Consider the following 10,462-nt stretch of genomic DNA (forward strand, 5'->3'; position numbering starts at 1 on the left):
CCAACCACCGTTATGTGTGATCTGATTTGTGTCAGAGGATGAATGAGCGCAAATGGTTTATATTTATTTGTCTTATGATTTTGTTTTGCTTAAGTTCGTATTTCTACTTCTTAATGAAGGTAGGGAACTCGATTTTTGTTTGTTTGTTTTGTTTGCCTACGTCTGTACACCATCATAATAAAACTAGAACGACTCCTTTCCCCCTTTCTCCACTTCATAACGTTTGCTACTCGAGCATGAGAACGTTGAACCTCTATCCCATCCAGTATACAAAAGGTCTATTTCTTGACACCCGCTTTAAAAATATGAAAGTGTTCGAAGCTGTAAACATAATATATTTAAGGCTAGCAAATGAAGAAACTTGCAAAACTTGTAGACTAGTGCATAATATATAAAACATCGTTTTTGTCTTGTTTTGTAAATCTTCTATGACATATTATTCTGCCTTGCTTTTGTTGTCCCACAAAATGCTTGGTTTGTTCTGTAACCAAGCTGACTAAAGAACATTAGGTTTGTAGGTTGGTTTTTTTTTGTCTGTTGTTTAAAAAAAACTGAAACCCCTTTTTTCAGCTCTTTATCACAATAACTAAACTACGAGCGTTGTGCAACTACTACAGATTAATATATACCAGTAAAACCAGCTGTCACATAAAGACAACAAATTACACAAGCAAAATCGAACACCTTGAACCCTTTTAGGAGAAGTCAAAACAGAGTGACAATACGCATTTCGGAGAGCCAGCTCTTCCCGCATAATGAAGTAATCAATCGAGAGCTCGAATGGCAGGGTCGCGCCAAAAACCGTGAAAGCCACTCTGTGACGGCAGAGATCGCACCGGCGTGGGCATGCGCACGCTATAAAAACACGACTGGGCGCAGAGACGGAACAAAAAGACGGTTTACAGTTTGGGAGAGGAGTCGTAAAGCGCCCAGTAGCCAGAAAACATAATTTGGTGCGGCTTGGTCGTGTTAATAAATCATTTACGGGAATTCAAGAGAGAACTAACGCCAGAGATATTATACAACAGAGCAAACTTACCTCGAGGAACATTGGACACACAGCATAAATTACAAGTTATTTTTTAAAAATTGGATACCCGAAGCTATTTTTAGTTAAGAAAGACTTGCTAAAGTTGTCCATCAAAAGCGTGCCTAGACTGTTCGAGATTGCTAGAGTGAAACCATAAATAACAATTTTTATTCGTGGAGGTAAAAGCAGTCTGGGCGAGCGTTGAGAATAGCCAATGATCCGATCAAACAACTACATTGTGTAATTATACGCAAAGAATACCTGCAATTTTGACCGATTGTTTGATACAGACTATAATACCTCAAAATAATACAAAAGGTAAGTTCATTTTTACAGTGTTGTGCTATTCTTTTACAGGCCCTTTGATTCATGTAAGTTGTCTACAAGTTCTCTTACCTTATGTTCTCAGTCACCTCTCCTCTTTTGACCTTTTTTTACTTGCCGACGTTTTTAACTTATAACATGCTTTTCATAGTAAATGGAAAGGGTGCCATTGCATCTTTGGGGGTGGCACACGTATTTTTAGTCACCATCAAGACTGGAAATGCTCACATATAAAAAAAAAGAAAATATAATAAGTACTACATTAAAGTTAAAGGTTGTTTTTTGTGTGTGGGGGGGTGGGGGGGGGTTGGTTTGCTTTTGTCCAAAATATATATGGCATCATGATTGTTGTGACTCTTTTTATTTCTGATTGGTTTTGTTTTTCAGAATTGTTAATTTTGCTGTCTTTACAGTTTGTCATGCATATTTCAAATGTAAAGTGATTTTGTATATCTATCTATCTATCTATCTATCTATCTATCTATCTATCTGTCTATCTGTCTGTCTATCTATTTATCTATCTATCTATCTATCTATCTATCTATCTATCTATCTATCTATCTATCTATATGCCTAGTCGGTGTTCAGGAAGTGCCCTAAACAACATACTCTGAGGTTCACCGTCCGAATGCAAACGACGTTTACGAATCTACAGAGAGCTCTGAAAATAAATGAAACGAGAAATCTTCTAACTGACCTGAGAGTTGTAATTAAGTCAGTGAACACTGCAACAGTCCTAGACCCCCGCCCACATCTCCGTCCCAATTAAAAAAAAAAGAATAAATAAGTAACTAAAATTCAACCAATCAACCTTTCACATGCATGATTCTGTGTACCTTTCTCTATTTCCAAATGTCTATCAGTCTATTTATTTTTATGACTTAGTAAAATATTGTTTATCAATTTTTAATTGACGAATGCTTTCTCTCTATCGAAACTTACCTATGTTTCCGCAACTTAGAAAATTTGGACTTCAGACAAAATTAAATTTTATCAATGAATTAAGAGACCTGACGTCGTTTTGCAATATGGACAAAGGGACATAAAACGTTTTCGACCCAGACTAGCAAGGAGTTATGCCGTTATGCATAGTCACCCTGCAAATTGACACACTTTTGCCAATATTGCTAATAATATGACCTTGGATGTAACTCAAATCATTGCTTCACTGCAGATATAACATCACCATTCCTATCAATGGAAAGACTGCCCACTGCGTACGTTGTCTCCAAATTTGGGGAAAGGAATAGAGTTAGGCATACCCGGTGAATAGGAATGGGTGTGGTGGAATATCGTAGCCAAAATGTTTTGTTCTCTGAGTTGTCTTCAATATCTGTATGCTGAACTATGAGGCATTGTCGTACAGCATGAGGATTCATTTTTGCAGCTCCTCTCATCTTCTCTGTGAAAAGGTAGATTGAAGTTTCTTCAACAACGCCGAATAATAGCCCCCTATGTTGGTATGGCCATTTTCTTAGTAATCTGTAAAGGTTAAACCATAACTATTCCCAATAACAGGATAGCATAGCCTTTCCACTTATTGAAGGTCGCACCTTTGCCTTCTTCGACGATGAAAATGAAGGTGTTGTCCACTGCAGCTATGCCGATTTTTGTTCGGATTTTCCTAAAAATCCATATTATTATGCAGCACTCCAGAAAAATAGAAAACCAATCTGGCAAATTTCGTTGTTGTAGATCTATAACAATTCTTCAATGTCATGGTAAAGTTTTATTGAACATCCCTTGTATCCTAGATCATTTGGGAGGGCATGTTAGTCAGTGCCTAACTGCCTGCCATGAGTGGCATTATAAAGCACCCCAGCTACAAATATAAACCCTTTATTATAATAGGCGTCTTCAAAGTGGAATCGAACTCATGTCTTTAACCGCTAACGTAAAGAAAATTGCCATTGGACAGTGCTTTTGAATATGGAACAAAAGCAAATTATGAGTTATATTATTAATGTAGTCAATCAAAAATAAAATAATATTATTGTAAAATGTTTTTATGTACAAGTATGTCATATTGGGCTTGAACCAAAGACAGGCATCTTATCCAAGACTGTGAACTCTGACGTAATTCTGGTTCACCATGGAGGGCAAACTGGGGACGGGGAAGGTTGCCCAGACACTTAACCGTAGAGAGACTGGTGTTTTACCATACATTTCTGAGCAAGTGCAGCGACGATTTTTTAATTTTTTAAATGTTTTGTTTTTTTGTTTTTTGTTTTTGGGGGGGGGTGGGGTTAATTATGAGCAAACAGAGGCAACCGTGACAATGCCCGATGCAAGATATCATAACTTAAGTCTATGAGGCTATCTAGAATGATATCTTCCCAGATTAGAAATGTTGCGTTTATTTAGCAAAAACACTTCATGAAGAAAGACTATGTTGGTAACTCTAGTTCAAAGTTTGAGTTTAGAGTTCTTAAATTTGAATTTTAGTTTTCTTTGTTTTTTTTCGGAAGGGGGGAAGTTCAATTTTCATCATTCTCCTGCCAGTGTTTTTTATTTTGTGTAGATGGTGGCGAGTCTCACCCTGGCTGTCTTTGTTGGACCGGGTATTAAACACACGCCATGCATCTTACCATGCTCGAACATTAATTTATTAATGTTCTTCATGCTTCAAACATTGTTATCAGAGGACAAAGATTGATCACAGTTTATGAAACTGAACGAGAGGGAGGAGATTAATGAAAATTAATGTTCAGAAAAACGGCTTACTCCTATATTATGCTATTTTTGAAATCTTTTTGATTGCTTGTTTTTACGTGTTGCCTTTATGGATGTAGCAAGCTGGGTGTCGCTTTCCTGAAGCCCCGAGATTCATAGTAAACAAACAAAAAGAAGAGTAACACGCCTTACATATTTACGTTTTATGTTATTTTGCGAGGAATTGTAGAACTAAACACATTGTCAAGAAAAATGATGCTGTCACTTGTACCTTTTGGATGGGCTGCTATGTGATTTTTATTTGTAAAGCCAGATTCAAATGCTTTATTTTCTGAAAGGTGTTCTCCTTTCCGAAACAAACTATAGCCGCCACTCAACTCTTTCCACTGACTGCCATCAGCAAATCTTGTTCCACTGAGAACGACAATATCATGATTTTAGCCTGTGAGCTCCTTTGCAATGATTGGTGTCCTCATATCGAGATGGGAGCCATTATCCTCTATGGCACAATTGTTATTGCCACCAATTTTCAACAATCTTATCATCGTTTCGAATCAGGCGCTCTTCAATTTTTTTTTCATAAAATATGGAGTAAATGGTATAATCATTTTCTATTGATTTGCCTTACTTTTGATGAAAGAATTACTCATTTCTCTGAAATACTAGTCGACTTATCTGCGCTTACATGAGGTAGGGGTCACCTGGAAGTAGAGGTTAATTAAATTATTGAGAAAAATGGCCGCCAAAGTTTGGCAGATCTAAAGCTTGAAAGAACTTGAAAACTAAATATTAAACAATTTTGTGCTTTTGATCAATATTTTAAAGTAAAATCCATGCAGAAATTTGTTCTGAAATGGACATAATCTATATTGGGTAAAAAAAAAATAGAGAAAAAAAAGGCCTAACTGGTTAAAAAATAGTATTTTTAAAAATGTCATTATTTTGAGAACCTCCTGATTTCACCACGCTGTGCCACATATTGTTTCGACTGCATTGTGAAAAATCTACTGATCTCGGTAAAGTAGCCCCGGTAGATGAGGTGAGCTTTCTTTGTGGCACATCTTCTAACTACATTAGCCGATGGGGTGAGCAGTGAAGAAGGGCTACCCAGATACCATGGGCATTGTGCCGTTCCGTACCTTCACGTTAAACTGGGCAATGAAACTACCAGAGTCCATGGAACCCTTACACGGAAAAATTGTGCTGACATGTCATTGCTCTATAAAGCGTGCTGCGACCGAATTCATCGATCACCGTTAATGGAGATGGACTACAGAGAAAAGGGAAACGATAGATACGAGCAGTTTTTTGACTTACACAAAAGTGGTCTGTTTAAAATGAGAAAGACTGAAGCAAGCAACCAGGCTACCTCTCTCGTTTAGGTACAATATATCAGATGGAAAGATAAAGACTAGAAGACAAAATCACAGAGCTATCTAGGTGCAGGAAGTTGTCACAACGCCATCCATGTTGCACGGCAGACTGCCTGGAAATACCACCAGAGCCCTTCTAGTCCCAGCTAACTAGGAATTGAGAATCGTACCCAAAGAACATTTTTAAAAAAATTACCATTATTATCACCACAACGCCTTGTCCTATGCTTAATTAGCTGCAGTGGATACCTAGTTTGGGGATACAAGAATACGAGCACAGCGGAATACAAGTGAAAAGAGGTTGCTTCATTGAATTGGAGGTGCTGTGATGCGCGTCTAATGAAGTTAAATCTTCGTGTTCGTTCTTGATCGGTGGTTCTGAAAGCAGCTATTACGTTTGTTTCCAGCCCGGTAATGTTTGCCTTGTCGGAATCACGAGCCAATGCTTGGATCGCCATCCATATTTCAAATAAAAAGGAGGAGGAGACAATTGAAAGACAATTACCACCCAGAGGATGGAAAGAAAAGAGTGGTCACAATACTCCCCCTACTTTACAGGCCTTACTGTATAAATATAAACAAGGGAGAGGGCGTGAGCTGAGTGTCACACCGCTCAACAGAAACAAAAGCAGCACGATAAATAAACATTGAAACAATATGGTGAGCCTGAAATATCTTTTTGTTGGGGAGTTTTCGAAAATTGTTAAATACAAACACTTAGGCAAAGATGTTGATTGAACCTTTGGGAAAACTTGGTAAAAAACAATGTTGTTCTAGGAAATCATTCATCAGTTATAACTGATTACAAATTGCTTATTGTAGATGTTTAAAGAACAGCAGCAACGCGACATGTTTGCTTTGAATAATCAATGATGCATTAATAAAATTATTTTCACATTAGCACCCTGGAAGCCAAAATCAGAGGCTCCATTTATTCCATTAAAACTATTTCTGTAGTAGGGCAGGGCGTGCCAGTTTCATCATATCCTGTCAGTAGCCTTACATTCTGCTCTCCCCTGCTCCCTCTGTCGAATTGCAGAATCATAGTCTCGTGCCTATCGAAACTCCAAGCTTTTTGATCTACGTGGTTCTCCTACAATTTCACTAAACTGTCTTCCAAATTTGCCATACTATTATGCTTGTTCCACTTTTATTGGATGACTGTGGGTTCACTATAGAAATCCATAGTGTGGGTCAACTATTATTGACGTTCTGAGTTTAGGGGTTCATTGTTAAGAAATAAGATTCCTCTCTCTTGTTTATTATCGTAAATCGATTTCATGTTTAAACAAGCAAAAGACAAAGACACAAAAAAAATCACCCCCAATTTAAAAAAAAAAAAAACCCCAAAAAACCCAAACAAATAATAGAATTATATTTGTAGACGCTACCACTTCTACACGTTAGAAAACATGAAAGAAAAAAGTTGGTTCCCGTCTGCTCTGCCAGCCAAATTAAGGGGGGGGGGGGGGAGGGCTACACCTGGAGGCTATCTCGCTTATTACTGGACCGAATTTTACCACATCTCACACATATAACAAGCATAGTAAGAAGTCTTAAAATCCGCAATCAAATTTGAGAAAAAAGTTTCGTTTCCATGGATACGCTGCCATATTGGATTTTATTGACATGTCTTACGTAATGAATACCGCACTTATCGCTAATGTGAATTAATTGTTTTTTTGCATGCGTGTTCACAAACATTAAATCTAAATATTTTTCTGTTGTTTTTTTCCTAAACGAATTAGAAAATTTTTAATGAATTTTTTCCTGAGGTAGCATTCAAGTTTGCGAAAAAAATCCGTGAAAATCCACACTCCTGACACCACCAACAAAAATCTTTTCCATATATAAAAAATTCAACAGACAAATGTTTAGTATTACCTCTTCTCTTCATTCTGTGAAAATTTCATGAAGATTGGCTGAAAAATGGTGGAGTTATTCAAAAAAGTATAGAGAAAAGTCGCGTTTTGAGAAAACGGCTGATAAAGAAAAATAAAATACTGACTTTATGAGGAAATGGCGGTCACAAACTTGCCCGGTATGGGAAAAAAATACGGGTTTTGGGGTATTTTATGCGATGAAATAGTTGTAGGAGAGGCTGAGGAAGCTAATAATGCCTACAACTCTAATTCCATGATTTTGAGCCGAATTTTGCTTGGGGGGTGTAGCCCCCCTCCCGCCCCCCTTAAGCAGATAACCATCACAGATAGTTTGTCAGGTATGGTTGGATTGTCTTTGCCGAAGAGAGATGTGGCAGGTCCAAAAGAAAAAAGTATCATTTGATTGGAAGGCAAGTAAAATAATTTAAAAGTACAAAATAACCATGTATAAAACCGACACGTTTTTCGATAAAAATAAAACGTTTAAGAGTCATTATTGGCATCAGACCAGCCCACAAACTAGTAAATTTGCTTCAGCAACTCTGATTCTAATACGTGTAAACCAATGCCTGTCCACTCCGATCTCTCGCGTCGCTAACTCTACCTGCAGTGGTTCCCTTCCAAAATGCCTCATGTGACACGTTAAATTTAAACACTAACAACGGTCTATCAAGTGCCGTAAACATTGTTTTAACCTTTACATCTGCCAGTAACAACACTGAATTTATGCAAAATTAGATTAAAAGCTAAATCTAAAACGAAACTGAAACACAAAGGTCAAACAGTTGAAACATGTGTTCATGGCTTAATAAAACACTCTAAACTTAATGTCTGAAAAGTCAGAGTTCAGTATCAAATAATCTAAGTTAAACATTTGAAAACAATTAGTGTTCACTTTTATTTGGACTCCTGTGCTAACGAGCCTCACATTACACCATTACTGTACAGATCAATTATTGTGTGACATCGTGGTGAAATCAGGCCCTCGATAAAATAATGAAATCGAAGATACCAATATCATTTTGTCCTTTGAGCCATTTCTTGCTATTTTATAAAAAAAAACTGAACACTCTTCATGACTATTTAAGGACACATACAATTGTGGATTCCTCTGTAAAACATTGACCAAAGGCACGGGGAAAATATCAAAATGTGCCATTTCCGAGGACACTCGAGCTGTGGAAGTCTCCAAACTTTGCCACTATTTTCTCGCTAATTTTACCTCTGATACGTAGGACCCCCCACCCCCTCCCTCCACCTCCTTCAACGTGAAGTACCTCAACCTCTAATCACAATAAATGGGTTTTCTTTCCTCAAAAGCAAGGCAAACGGAGAGGCTTTAAGATTACCAAAAACTCGACATGCCCAAAAATTGACTAACCCATGTTCTTACAACGATGCCACAAATAATTACGAGAGCTTTTTCACAATTATGTTGTTCTTTCTGAAAGACATATCAGACACGATGTGTAGATCATGAATTGATAAAAGGTGATACGCAGAATTGTTTGATTGGTCACGAATTTAGATAGTTTACTCAACGTGTTTTAGCCATTTGATGAGACAGAAAAAAAGTTCATTTCAAAAAGGAATTAGGAAAGTATTACACGAGGTCTGTTGAAACGAAATCCAAACATGCTATCCTGTATAGAGCTTTTGGATGTATTGTTTGAAACAAAATCAATAGTGCCTGTTGTTTTATTTCTTTCACCTGTATTGTGTTCACACGTACACAAACACGCAATCGGTGTAGTAGTAAAGCCTCTCCATAAATGACTGTATTTAAGTGAGATTCTCATCATAGATAAATTATTTCTGTTCAGATGAATTATGTGCTCTCACAAAAAGAACTGAACAGCCCTAGCCGCCCCCGCTCCATTAAAAACAGAAAACCAGGAGTTTATTTGTCATAATGTGAAACATTAATTTTGTTTTTTTTTTAATATTTCTGAATTCCTCCGGGATAAAATATCCGACCCTGGAAATAAAAGGCAATACCAAAGCAGCCAGAAGCCAAGCAGTTATCTACCTTGGCTGTGCAGGTTAATAACACTTTCGCAATCAATCACACAATCCAAGCACAATAGCTGTTCAAGGCTGTAGTATAATTTGTATAACAAGCGGTTACACTCTATCCTTACAATAAATATCATCATTCCACCCTTACAGCGGCCATATTTCTCCTTTAACATAGATGTAGTACAAATACTGATTCCGCATATAGAAAAGATAATTTAAAGAAAGAATGGAAATAATCATAGGCTCTCCAAGATATAATCACATGTTATGTGAAAACAAGGGAGCGCTCGTTATGATATGAAGAGAACATCAAGAAAAATAGATGAGATACTAAGATTCTGTAGCTTTACGATATCTATTTCCCAAAAGGGACTAAGGAGACGCTTACGAGTAAAAATCACGCCCATACTCAACCTTTTATTTGTCACAGAATAGTTTTTCTTTTCCTTCTCAGAATTCAAGCTGGACCAAAAGCTACCTAAAATAGTGTTACAAGAAGACTCTAACAATAATGCAGTATGAATTAAAATTTTGAAAAAAAAATAAAGCTATAGATCAAGATCTAATAAAAGCGAAGTGATAACTTACATTTTGATGTAAATGTGTCTCTTCAGTTTGTAGCGTTTTTTTGGGGTTTTTTTTTTTTTTTTGGGGGGGGGGGGTTGTCCTGTCTTTTCTAAGTGTTAGTGTTTAACCTAATCATCAGTACACTATTTATAGGGGCACTAGCCATCCATGTCTTGGAGGTGTTTTAGCCTGTGTGGGTGTCTTTAAGCCACTTTTGACCCAATTTAGATAATTTAACAGATAGGTATCTACCCATTTTATTAGGGCCAACCCCGGCTGAAAAAATAACAACTTCCTTAGAGAGATATTGAAATGTTCGATTAAATGTATTCTCGTGACACGAAAATCGACGTCAAGACTTCTGTGTGAGGTAACATAAAGCGTATCTGCTCCACCAAAGACGCCAGTATTTCTAGACACATTGAAAAAACTTCAATCAGCTGTGTGCGGGAGGGCAACTTTCCATTTTGAGGAAACTATCTCATCGGCTAAAACTGCTAATTAATGTACCTTAATGATAGAGCATAGCACGTTTTTATGATTGTGTGTTTATTTATTTTTTCTCTTTTTGAAAGGTGTGGTGGAGGCGGGGG

The 10,462-nt window shown here is 37.2% G+C and overlaps 1 protein-coding gene across 1 annotated transcript in view; it reads left to right on the forward strand.

Moving 5' to 3' along the window:
- Positions 1-903: 903 nt before the first annotated feature.
- LOC101859684 overlaps positions 904-10,462 on the forward strand; it is a 48,332-nt gene continuing 38,773 nt past the window's right edge. Inside the window, exon 1 of the mRNA XM_005090902.3 lies at positions 904-1,348. The gene's annotated coding sequence lies outside the window, so the exon portion shown is untranslated. The remainder of the gene's footprint in view (positions 1,349-10,462) is intronic.

This window comes from Aplysia californica, unplaced genomic scaffold (assembly GCF_000002075.1).
Source record: "Aplysia californica isolate F4 #8 unplaced genomic scaffold, AplCal3.0 scaffold00023, whole genome shotgun sequence".
Taxonomy (NCBI): Eukaryota; Metazoa; Mollusca; class Gastropoda; order Aplysiida; family Aplysiidae; genus Aplysia; species Aplysia californica.